Here is a 12240-nt window from a genome sequence, read left to right on the forward strand (position 1 = left end):
TATACAGCAGGTCTTTATTGGTTATCTATTTTATATATAGTAGTGTGTACATATCAATCCCAATCTCCCAATTTCTCTCTCCTCTGTTTCCCCCCCGGTAATCATGATTGCTTTCTACATCTGTAACTCTATTTCTGTTTTGTAAATAAGTTCATTTGTACCATTTTTTTAGATTCCACGTATAAGTGATATAAGATATTTGTCCTTCTCTATCTGACTTACTTCACTCAGTATGACAATCTCTAGGTCCATCCATGCTGCTGCAAGTGGCATTATTTCATTCTTTTTTTATTCTATTGTATATATGTACCACAGCTTCTTTATCCATTCATCTGTCAATGAACATTTAGGTTGATTCCATGTCCTGGCTATTGTAAATAGTGCTGCAATGAACATTGGGGGTGCGTGTGTCTTTTCTAACTATGGTTTTCTTCAGGTATATTTGGCTCTTATTTTAATTATGAGCAATACTGTTTCATTCAGTCATTCATTCCTTCCTGCAAGCATGCATGCCTTCATCTACAGGAGCTGATCTTTCAGGCTCCATCCTGGGTGCTGAGGCCACAGCACAGACCAGACCCAAGGACTGTGGCTTCTAGCTCCTTATAGAACTCAGCACAGGTTGGGTCCAAGTGACCACTCTGAACAGGATCTTTTCAGGTGTGTCTATTGCATGCCCATCAGGCAAGTTGTTGATCTGCTCTGAGCCTCAGTTTCCTCTTGTATAAAGTGGGAACAATATCACCTACCTCATGAGATTATTGTGAGAATAAAGAAAACCAAGTGTGTACATGGCTGTTACCACTGAGGATCATAGCTTTGTCCTTGAGCGTGTGGTGTACTTGGGGCATGCAAATACCAGTAGCCCAGAGTGTGAGCGGCTGCAACTTGTGCTTGGCTTTCTGGCACGGGTACCCCAATAACCCGGGGAACTTAACAAATGCTCTTCACTAACGTGCCCTAGATTTATTTTGTGAGATGACAGTGTGACAAAGTGGCCAAAGGCATGGGCTCTGGGGTTGAGGGTCTGACACTTTATTAGCTGCAGGACTTGAAGCAAATGACTTCGCCTCTGTGCTTCCCCAGATCCAAAATAGGCGCAGTAATGGCACTTTCTGCCTGAAGTTATTATGAGCTAATGCATGAAAAGCTCTTAGAATGGTCTCTGACACATAGTAAGCACTCAAAATTGTGAGCTATTATTATTATTATTGCCCTAGGCAACTTGTTAAATGTTCTCTGATGACAAATGTAAAGGTTTGTGTGAATCTACTAGACAGTCTGGACCAGTGGTCTCAGGTCCCTGGAACCTGTTTCCTCTGAGGTTGACATGAGAGCTGCACCCCCTCCCCTACCTCCCCTGTCCTTGGAATGTACCTTCCGCTCGCCATCCCCCAGTGGAACTGGTTTCAAGGACACAGCCTTGAGAGAGTAAGGTGTTGGAACCATCTGGACAGTATATGTGACTGAACCCAGTTAAGGTCTCTGTATAAACTTGTAAGATTCTGGCAGGTGGGCGGGAGATCCCCTTGACGTGTGGTGCCCAAGACCAGCCTCGTGTGCAAGTTCCCTGGCTTGTCACACCCGCTGCCTCCCCATCTGGAGTGGCTGCCTCTAAACTTGATCTTTCTCTGCCCTCCGTGTGTAGGGTTAGTTTGCGAACCAGCATGTGCTGGTGGGGGTGGGGAGGTGATGGTAGGTGATGAGGGGTGTGGGTGGAGTGATGGTGGGTCTTTGCTGGTAGTCTAGGCGGGGATGATGATGAGTAGTTGGTGTTGACGGTGAAGCGATGAGTCAGCAGCAGTGGTGCTCAGGCACCAGGAGGACTCAGTGGTGAGGTAGGAGGACGGACCCTCCCCTCTGACTCCCTGGAGGCCCTCCATGCTGTGACTACAAAGCAGACCCATGTTCAGGAACCAGGTTTGTCTCCGATTCCAGTGCAGTTCAGGAGCAGAGCTCTGCGGGACGCTGGGCAGTGCTCCCCAGGAGCCCAGGTGTTTCCCCAGCTGTGGTCAGTTGTGGCCAGGCTGGCATTCTGAGCAGCAAGGCCAGTGTGGCATGTAGTCTAAGAACTTGTTTCATTTGCTTTTGGACAGGCCTATGCTTTATTTTACAGTCCCACCTCATATTCAATTTTTTTTTTCTCTGAGAAATCACAAGCACTTTAAAGATATTGTACCAGGGCTTCCCTGGTGGTGCAGTGGTTGAGAGTCCGCCTGCCGATGCAGGGGACGCGGGTTTGTGCCCCGGTCCGGGAGGATCCCACATGCGGCGGAGCGGCTGGGCCCATGAGCCATGGCTGCTGAGCCTACGCGTCTGGAGCCCGTGCTCCGCAACGGGAGAGGCCACAGCAGTGAGAGGCCCGTGTACCGCAAAAAAAAAAAAAAAAGAAAAAAGAAAAAAGATATTGTACCAGTGTTTCTTATAACATCCCTTTGATGTTGGGGTCAGATAAAAGAACCCAGCTTTACAGGTGACAAAACTGAGATGATTCTCCAGATCACATGTTTCTTAAACTATTGAGAGGAGGCATCTTAAACTATTGAGAGGAGGCATCTTCCTGTGGCTGCAGAATTAATTTTTGTTTGAAAAAAAAAAAAAGAGGCCATTTTGTTATATTTCAACTTCCCCTCAACAATGGCAAAAGAGACAACAAGAAAAACTCTCTTCTTTTTCAGAGAGTCATCCTGGGCCCCTTCTCTCTGGTGTGTGTGTCTGTGACCCTATTTCCTTTCTGAGGAGGTACTGGAGTATGGGGGCTGATACTGCAGGAGTGAGTGGGGAAATGGGAGCAGACAAGAAATTTTCTTTTTTTAAAAAATGTATTGGAGTGTAGTTGATTTACAATGTTGCATTAGTTTCAGGTGTACAGCAAAGTGATTCAGTTATACGTATATATACATATTCTTTTTCAGATTCTTTTCCATTATAGGTTATTACAAGATCTTGAGTAGAGTTCCCAGTGCTGTACAGTAGGTCCTTGTTGATTATCTTTTTTTTTTTTTTAAAGTTTGCATTTTCTGATTGTGGGAATTTGTAAGAGTAGCTGACCGTTGAAATTGGAACTCTTTTTTATTTTTATTTATTATGGCTGTGTTGGGTCCTCGTTTCTGTGTGAGGGCTTTCTCTAGTTGTGGCAAGCGGGGGCCACTCTTCATCGTGGTGCGCGGGCCTCTCACTATCGCAGCCTCTCTTATTGCGGAGCACAGGCTCCAGACGTGCAGGCTCAGTAGTTGTGGCTCACGGGTCTAGTTGCTCCGCGGCATGTGGGATCTTCCCAGACCAGGGCTCGAACACATGTCCCCTGCATTGGCAGGCAGATTCTCAACCACTGCGCCACCAGGGAAGCCCGATTATCTATTTTATATATAGTAGTGTGTATCTGTTCATCCCAACCTCCTAATTTATCCCTCCCCCACTCCTTTTCCCCTTTGGTAACCATAGTTTGCTTTCTATACCTGTGAGTCTCTTTCTGTTTTGTATATAAGTTCATTTGTATCATTTTTTTAGTTCCCACATATAAGCGATATCATATATTTGTCTCTCTCTGCCTGACTTAAGAAGTTTTCATTTTAAGCTTTGGTAAGTGAGTGGTGTTTGCACTACCCTTGTCATCTAGGGAACCATTTTGGAGAGGGAGAAAAACCCCAACCAAACCTGTCAGAAAAACCAAACCTTTTTTTTTTTTTTTTGCAGTACGCTGGCCTCTCCCGTTGCGGAGCACAGACTCCGGACGCGCAGGCTCAGCGGCCATGGCTCACGGGTCCAGCCGCTCCGTGGCATGTGGGATCCTCCCAGACCGGGACACGAACCCGTGTCCCCTGCATCGGCAGGCGGACTCTCAACCACTGCGCCACCAGGGAAGCCCAAACCTGTCATTTTTTTAAAAAAAGTATTTGTTCCACATTCCATAAGGCTGAGCAAAATCACATTTTCCTTGGTAAAAGCAGATGCGGTTTCTTGCAGAGAGCCTTTGAAGATGGGCTGCTGCCGCCGTTCCTGGTGGTGTCCTGTCGTGCCAGGGCCAGGACAAATGCAGCTGGCCTCCACATCGATGTGTTTTAACTGAAAAAGAAATAGAAAGGTACACTTCAGGACATACTGATCTCTAAAAGGCTGCTTCCTAGAATTGCTGTTTGCTAGGCTGCCAGCAGCCCCTCTGACTCCTCTTTGCAGATGTTTTATGGATGTGATTTAAACCTCAGGACTCTTCCTTTCTTCCCTCTGGTGAAGGAGCTTGGTGCTCTCAACTCATTAACTTATGTTCCTGTTATTTGCCTGCCGTTGCAATCCTCTGCTTGCAATAATGTGGCATCGCACTGTCAGGGGAGGTTCATGTCACAGAGGTGGCCTCGATGGGCGATCAGCAGTGATGGCAAATTTGCAAATTTAAGAACAGCGCACACGGCAAAAATGAGATGCAGTATGGGAAGTACTGATGAAGACAGACTTTCTAATATTCCCGTCCTGTGGTTCCACGTGATATGTGGTCCGGGAAGCGGGAAGAGTTATGAACATTTTGGTGCTTGGGGTTGAGACTCTCAGGGGCCTAGCCATGCTGATTTGTGGTGTGGGGTCTTGGGACATTTGTTCCACAGACAGCCGAGGGACCTGCTCAGTGCAGGGGAAGATGTGAACCCTGTCATGACAGGATGAACAGGCTTTGGGGAGAGAGGTAGTGAGACAGTGGAACTGAGGAGAGATGTTCCAGCAGAGTGTTCCAGCAGCTGGAGGTGTGCACAGGGGATGTAGATGTCCATGGGAGAGGAGGTTTGCTCTGCTGGATTAGAGCAGGTCAGAGAGGAAGAGATTGTCACTGACCACCTGCCGAGGGCGCCAGGAATACACATGTAGTTGAACTTGGGTTTGTAACCTGCTACATGAAAAGAGAACATGCACCCCATGGAACCATGGAGTGTCTGGGTAAGAGCAGTTCGGAGGGGCTTCATAGAGGTTTGGGCTTGTGTCTGGTGATTTGAGTACAAGGAAGTGGGGTCTCTTCTGGGTCAGTCTTGTTAGAAAGAGGGACAGTTTGGTGACTGGGCATCTTAATACTTTTAGTCTAGGAGGTGGGATGAATGGAGTGGGGATAGGGATGTCCTTGGAAAAGAAGCCATGGCAGCTCACGTCAGCCTCAGGAGGGGAGGGGTGGTCCTTCTCCTTGTTGCACAGTGTCTTTGTTTTCAATTTCTATTCAGGTATGATTCCCAAGTGGTATCATTTGTGTCTTGTTGGAGTTCTCGACTGGCGTTGATAGTCTATGAAATTGTTAATTTCATCAGGGGACCATCACAGCCTAGCTGGTAGCACCTGGGCCAATGACTAGCTGCTTTTATTTTTCTCAAAATGCTTGGTCTGGGCACTGAAGGGTGAGTAGGATTTTTCCAGGTCAAAAAGGGAAGGCATCTCCCGTGGAGAGAGGGTATAGCTGGAGGAGATTGAGGGAGGCGTGGAGTATCACAAGAGGCTGAGGGTGCTGTGAGCAGCTTGAGTGTCAGAAGTGAGGATGTGTGTGGGGGACAGGGGGAGAAAGGCCCTGGATTAGAGGGGGCCGGGTGGGGAGGACTTTGCCCCTGGCTACGGAGCTTAGACTGTATCCTTTGGCCATCTTCATCAGAGTGCTCAATTCAGAGCAGCTGGTCAACAGATGTTTATTGACTTGGGATGGCCTTCATTTTCCCTGCACGTGCTTCTTTTCTTCACACCATGGATTGCCATCAAAGCCAAAAAGGAAGGCTACCCAAAGGGGGGATATCCTTCTAGGAGTCCAGATATGCTTCTCTTGCAGTAACGCTTGGACTACTATAGGAACCGAGATGGAAGGCTTCTTCCGGCACGTTTGATCTGCTCCCCTCTTTCACAAAGGGGGACCTGAAGCCACACTTGGAAATGTACTGGCTTGAGATTCCACAGCAAATCATGAAAGGATGAGGACTTGACCTCACATCTCCGGCTGCCTTGTTTCTGCTCTTTCAAAACTTCTCTGAATTGATGCTTACATAACCCTAGTAAATCCTGGGGCTCCACATGGCTGGGTCACTGCAGAGACACCCCCCCCGCTGCCAATTCACAAAAATAAAATGAAGCAGCCAGAGGTAATTGAGAAGGAATTCCATTGTTACAGGACTCTGTTGAAGACCTTTAAGGAGATGTGATTCCTGAGCTCTAGTAACACTTCCAAAGGGCTTTCCTCCTCTCCCCTCTCAGCTTCTCCAGGTGGCCTCTGTGCCAACACCCACACGGCTCCCTAACCACAGACTGAGGCTGGATCTTCTCTCGCTCCTTCCTTCCTCTCATCTTTCATAAATGGATTGGCCTGGCCTCTCTGTCCATACCCTCTGTCCCATCCTCCTTTTTCTCAGTGCCCATCCCACCTTTATATCAGTCAGGGTTGTGTCTGGTTACATGTTACAGAAACCTCACTACAGTGGCTAAAACAAGTAAGAGGTTTCTTTTTCTCCCCCCAAAAAAGTCCATAGCAAGGTGCTCCACAGCTGGTCCAGCAGGTCCTTCTGCTTTTCTGCTCTGCCATTTATGCTGTGTAGCTTTCTTCATTCTCACAGATGGCTGCTGTGTCCGTAGGCATCGTGTTTGCATTCCAGGCCAGAAGAGGGGAAATGGACAAAGGCAGAAGACATGTGCCTGATGAATAGTTTCTTTATTTAAAAAAAAATTTTTTTTATTGAAGTATAGTTGGTTACAATGTTGCATTAGATTCTGGTGTACAGCAAAGTTATTCATATATATATACATGAATATATATATATGAATATATATATTCTTTTCCAGTATGGTTTATTACAGGCTATTGAATAAAGTTCTCTGTGCTATACAGTAGGACCTTGTTGTTTATGTATTTTATATATAGTAGTTGGTACCTGCTAGTTCCAAACTCCTATTTTATCCCTTCCCCACCCCCTTTCCCGTTTGGTAACCCTAAGCTTGTTTTCTATGTCAGTGAGTCTGTTTCTGTTTTGTAAATAAGTTCATTGTGTCATACTTTAGATTCTACCTGTGTTATCATATGATATCTGTCTTTCTCTGTCTGACTTACTTCACTTAGTATGGTAATCTCTGGGTCCATCCATGTTGCTGCAGATGACATTGCTTCATTCCTTTTGATGGCTGAGTAGTATTCCATTGTATATATGTACCACATCTTCTTTGTCTCTTTATCTGAATGGTTTCTTTATACTGGGAAAACAGTTGCTTTCCCTGAAGCCTCATCCAGTAGGTTGATAATTACATCCCACTGGCCAGAAATGGTCACATGGCTATCACTAGCTGCAAGGGATCCTGGGGAAGTAAGTATAACTGTCACCTTGCAACACTGGGAAAAAAAATCAGGGTCCTGGGCTTCCCTGGTAGCGCAGTGGTTGAGAGTCCGCTTGCCGATGCAGGGGACACAGGTTCGTGCCCCGGTCTGGGAAGATCCCACATGCCACGGAGCGGCTGGGCTTGTGAGCCATGGCCTCTGAGTCTGCACGTCCAGAGCCTGTGCTCCGCAACGGGAGAGGCCACAACAGTGAGAGGCCCGTGTACGGCAAAAAAAAAAAAAAAAAAAAAAAAAAAAATCAGGGTCCTGTTAATAAAGACGGGAAGAAGAGATATTGGGTAAGAAGTTGGCAATGTCTGGTGTACTCATCCTCTAGATTTTGCATCACAAGAATTTTGAGGGCGGATTTGGTAAAAACAGGGCTCTTGTCCACGTTGGGATGGGGGAGAGAAGCTGATGGAGCAAAGTTATCCACACGTGGATTAGTAGTATTTGCTTAAATAAGCAAGATCTATTCTAGAACACATTGACTTTGTTTTCATTTTGTGACTTTTTAGCTTTTAAAAGTAAGTTAGAAATCTAAGTAGACATTTAGGATATATTGCCTATAGGAAACGAAATATTTTTTTCTTAATGCATTCTACTCAATGTCAGGACTTTGCTCTGAGAAAATTCAATTCCAAGAAGACAAGTTTCCAAATGCATTCTACTTAGAAAGATTAGAGTTGTTTTTGTCTTATTATGCACTAGAATAAAATAATTACAGAGAACAAAAATACCAAGCTCTTGGTACTATAATTTCAATTCTCATTTTTGTCATTGTGTACATAGACATTTGATGTTATTACAGTGGGTGCATACCAATTGGTAGTGATCCATTCTTTTCCATTTAACAGTATTTTATAGACAGGGTTTTACGGACTGACAGTTCCTATGGTTATATTTAGTGACAATGTAATATTCTGATATGCTATAGCTCACTTAGTCATTCCCCTTTGATCAGAGGTTATTTGAAAAATATTTAACAACTGATACCTCATTAACATCAATTAGTCAGAAGAGACCAGGCTATAGAAACAGAAAATATACTGAAGACCCCTGCTGGACCTGGCATTAGCTCTTGTTGCTGGGTGTAGAGTGGTCAGGGGTCCATTTGTTGGTGGTGGCGAAGTTGGTAGTGGATATTTACTAACTGTTATGGAAGGACTGCAACAATTCAATAACCAGTTGTAAATTAGCTTTTGCTATATAGTAAGCCATTCCAGAACTTAGTGACTTAAAAAAAAGCAGTATGCTTAGCTCATGATTCTGTGGGTCAGCAATTTGTGCTGGGGTTTGGGTGATTCTACTGGTCCTGACTAGGGTTAGTTGTATGCCTGTGGTTTGCTGCTGGTCAGTTAGACAGTCTGCTACTGGGTGCTGCAGGGTCACCTGGTGTGATGGGGTTGACTTGACTGTACGTATTTCATCTTCCAGAAGGCTAGATGGAACTTTTCACATGGCTGGATGGAGTTCAAAGAAAACAAGCAAAAAACATGCAAGGACTCCTGAGGTCTGGGCTTGGAATGGGAACAGTGTGTCTTCTGCCACGCTTAATTGGCTAAAGCAAGTTCCAAGGTCAGCCATAAGGACTCCACCTCTGTATGAAAGATGCTGTAAAATCACACTGAAAACAGGTATGGATACAGGGAAGAGCATAATTTGGGCCATTTTTGCAAAAACTACCATGCTGTTGTATACCAGAATGGCGGACTGAGTATCACTCTGTTAGAAATGAAGCATTTATAGTGTGCATTACTCTGCACATTACATGTATCACTGCTATGAACATCACATTCTTCCTGATGATTTTACCATTCTTGGCATTAGAAAAATACTTACTAAGGGAGCAGGGTGGGAAGATCTTCACTCATTCTGGAGTCATTCATTCAGCGTCCCTCTGCACTAGGTGGGGGGAGGGCAGAAGCAGCAGGCACATTTGTCTGGAGTCCAGCAGGGAAGATACACAGTAGTGGACAGCACAATGTGGAATGTGGCTTCTGCTTTGGTAGTGATGTGTGTGGAGGGGTCTGGGGCATGTGCCTGTGGCCCAGAGGGAGAGATGTGGGTGGGGAATCTGTGTGTGTGTGTGTGTGTGTGTGTGTGTGTGTGTGTGTGTGTCTTATGTAAGGCAAGGCAGCTCAGGGGTAGGTAATGACTGACTTTTTTTTTTACATTTTATTTATTGGCCACGCCACAAAGCTTGGGGGATCTTAGTTCCCCAACCAGGGATTGAACCCATGCCTCCTGCAGTAGAAGCGCCGACCGCCAGGGAATCCCCTGTAATGACTGACTTTAGATTTGAAAAATGAGTTAGCCAGACAAAGAATGTGGTGAAGAGTGAACCCCAGTATGCACAAGGCATTTTATCCAGATAATGAATGAGGGTGCTCTGGGGCAGGGAGCCAGCCAGAGGGAGATTGCACTGAAAAGCAGGGCAAGGTCAAAGTGCTTTCAGCCTGGCTTTGACCTTTATCTTGGAGGCAGTGCAGGGCCACTGGTGACTGCACGTTTTATTGTGAAGATTCTCAGGATTAGAGCTGAAGAGGTGACTTTGACCAGTGCAGGCTGTTTGATTCTCTGCAGTTGGGAGCAGGTTCTTGTCCTAGAAGCAGAGGAAGAATCACTTTTCTTTTCTGAACACACCTTGGTTCTCTGAGAAATCACACTAGGAGAAATAAACTTGGCCTCATGTCACATCTTCCATTAAGATAAGATCTAGATGGAGCAAAGATTTAAGTATTAAAAAAATAAGGTCATAAAGTATTAGTAGAAAATATGAAAATAATTTTAATCTCAAAATGGGCAAGACTTTCCCAGAAGTCATAGTAAAAGAGATTGATGTATTTGACTACATAAAGCAAAATAGAAATAAAAAACATCTGCACTGCAAAAAAACACCACATACAAAGTAAAAAAACCAACTACAAATTAGGAAAAAATATTTGCAATGTGTGGCAGCCTTGCTATCTGGCTATTTAGTTTTCCTAACATTATTTTGTTGAAAAAAAATCTTTTTCTTACTGATTCAGAATATCATCTTTATCATATGTTAAATGTTTATCTATTTATACACACATTTATTGATGGATATTTTGGGGGACTTTAAATTCTGTTCCTTTCATCTATCTGTCCTTTCATGTGCCAGCACCATATTAACTTAATTACTGTAGTACTGTAATACATCTTAATATCTGGCAGTCCTCTCACATTGCTTTTATTTTTTTATTGAAGTATCGTTTATTTACAGTGTTGTGTTAGTTTCAGGTGTACAGCACGGTGATTCAGTTACACAGATATATATATACATACACACACACATATATACTTTTTCAGATTCTTTTCCATTATAGGTTATTACAAAATATTGGGTATAGTTCTCAGTGCTATATAGCAGGTCCTTGTTGGTTATCTATTTTATATATAGTAGTGTATGTTAATCCCAACCACCTAATTTATCCCTCCCTCCCTTTCCCCTTTGGTAAGCATAAGTTCATTTTCTGTGTCTGTGGGTCTATTTCCATTTTCACATTGCTTTAAAAAAAAATAACCATTAAGACACACGATTCTACTTTTCTATAAAAGGCGTTGGTCGAACAGCCCTGAGTATGCCGACCTGGAGCACACCCAGCGCCGCCTGGGCCTCACCTGGCCGCCGCTTTGCCCGGTGCCCTCCAAAGCCCCCAGAAGCCCTAGGGCCAGGCCCACCCTGTGCACTGTTTGGTGACCCGGGGCTTCTGCCGTGGGGTCTGAGCCATCCTCCCCCCCGAGCGAAGGGGGCGGGGCAGTGATTCTGCGCAGAGTAAATGGTTCTACGAGGAACACAGGTGTTTACACTTGACCCAGCTGCAGCCTCTCAAAATCGGGTCCTCCCTTCAGTACGGTGAATACCACGGGGAGGATCCTCCACGCCCCAGGTTCTGCCCTCGTGGTCCGACACTGGCCCTACCCTGGAGGCTGCTGTGGGGAGAGGGGCCCCCTGCCGGCGCCTGGGTGTCTCTGAAGGCGCCCGCGGTCCGTGGAGCTGATCTCTGGTAAGTTGTTTCTTTTGGGCAGCACCTTGATGACCTAGCCTTGAAAGACGCCCTTGTTCGGCTCCACGGCGGCCTGGGCCGAGCCCTTGGTGGCAAACTCTATGCAGGCATAGCCCTTGGGGGTGTCGGGAGAGCTTGTTGCACAGGATGGCCACCTGGCGTATCTCGCCGCAGTGGTTGAAATAGGCCTTCAGCTCCTGGGCCGTGCCGCCGTAGTCCACATTGCCCATGTAGCTGGATCTGTGGTCGGCCTCCACCTTCTCCATGGGGCTGTCTGGCCCGGCGCTCAGCAGCTGCCCGGCCAGCAGGGCCCCGGCGTCTTCCTTTTCCCGCTCTGGGCCCTGGGCCTGCTCCATGGCCCACAGCTTCAGTTTCATGGCCTCCAGCTCCCGGTCCGGTACCGGGCACTCAGCCAGGTCCTCCCTCTCCAAAAGAGACGGCAGGAAGCCCGCGTCTTCCTCGTCCTCTTTCCCCGCTTCCCCTGTCTCCTCATCCTCCCTGTCTCCAGCCCTGGGGCCCAGAGGGGTCTTCCCGGCCCGGCACCAGGCCCCCCAGCCCTGGGCCTCGGGGTTGGAAGCCCTCCGGAGTCAGGCCTCGGGGGTGTGCGGGAAGAGAGTGCGGCTGAGGAAGGGCCACATGGCGGCCGGGGCAGGAGGGGAGATAGGCCAGGCCTCTGCTCGCCTCCACGCCCTCACATTGCTTTTATTTATTTTTCTAATTAAAAAAATATTTATTTTTGCCTGCGTTGGGTCTTCGTTGCTGTGCTTGGGTTTTCTCTAGTTGCCGCGAGCTGGGGCTACGCTTTGTTGCGGTGCGCGGTCTTCTTGTTGCGGTGGCTTCTCGTTGCGGAGCACGGGATCTAGGCGCGCCGGCTTCAGTAGTTGTGGCTCG

General features: G+C 46.5%; 1 pseudogene; it reads right to left on the minus strand.

Annotated features, from left to right (window-relative positions):
- Positions 1 to 11190: 11190 nt before the first annotated feature.
- LOC132497751 (embryonic polyadenylate-binding protein 2-like) lies at positions 11191 to 11987 on the minus strand (annotated as a pseudogene).
- Positions 11988 to 12240: the final 253 nt, after the last annotated feature.

Source organism: Mesoplodon densirostris, chromosome 10 (assembly GCF_025265405.1).
Source record: "Mesoplodon densirostris isolate mMesDen1 chromosome 10, mMesDen1 primary haplotype, whole genome shotgun sequence".
Classification (NCBI taxonomy): Eukaryota; Metazoa; Chordata; class Mammalia; order Artiodactyla; family Ziphiidae; genus Mesoplodon; species Mesoplodon densirostris.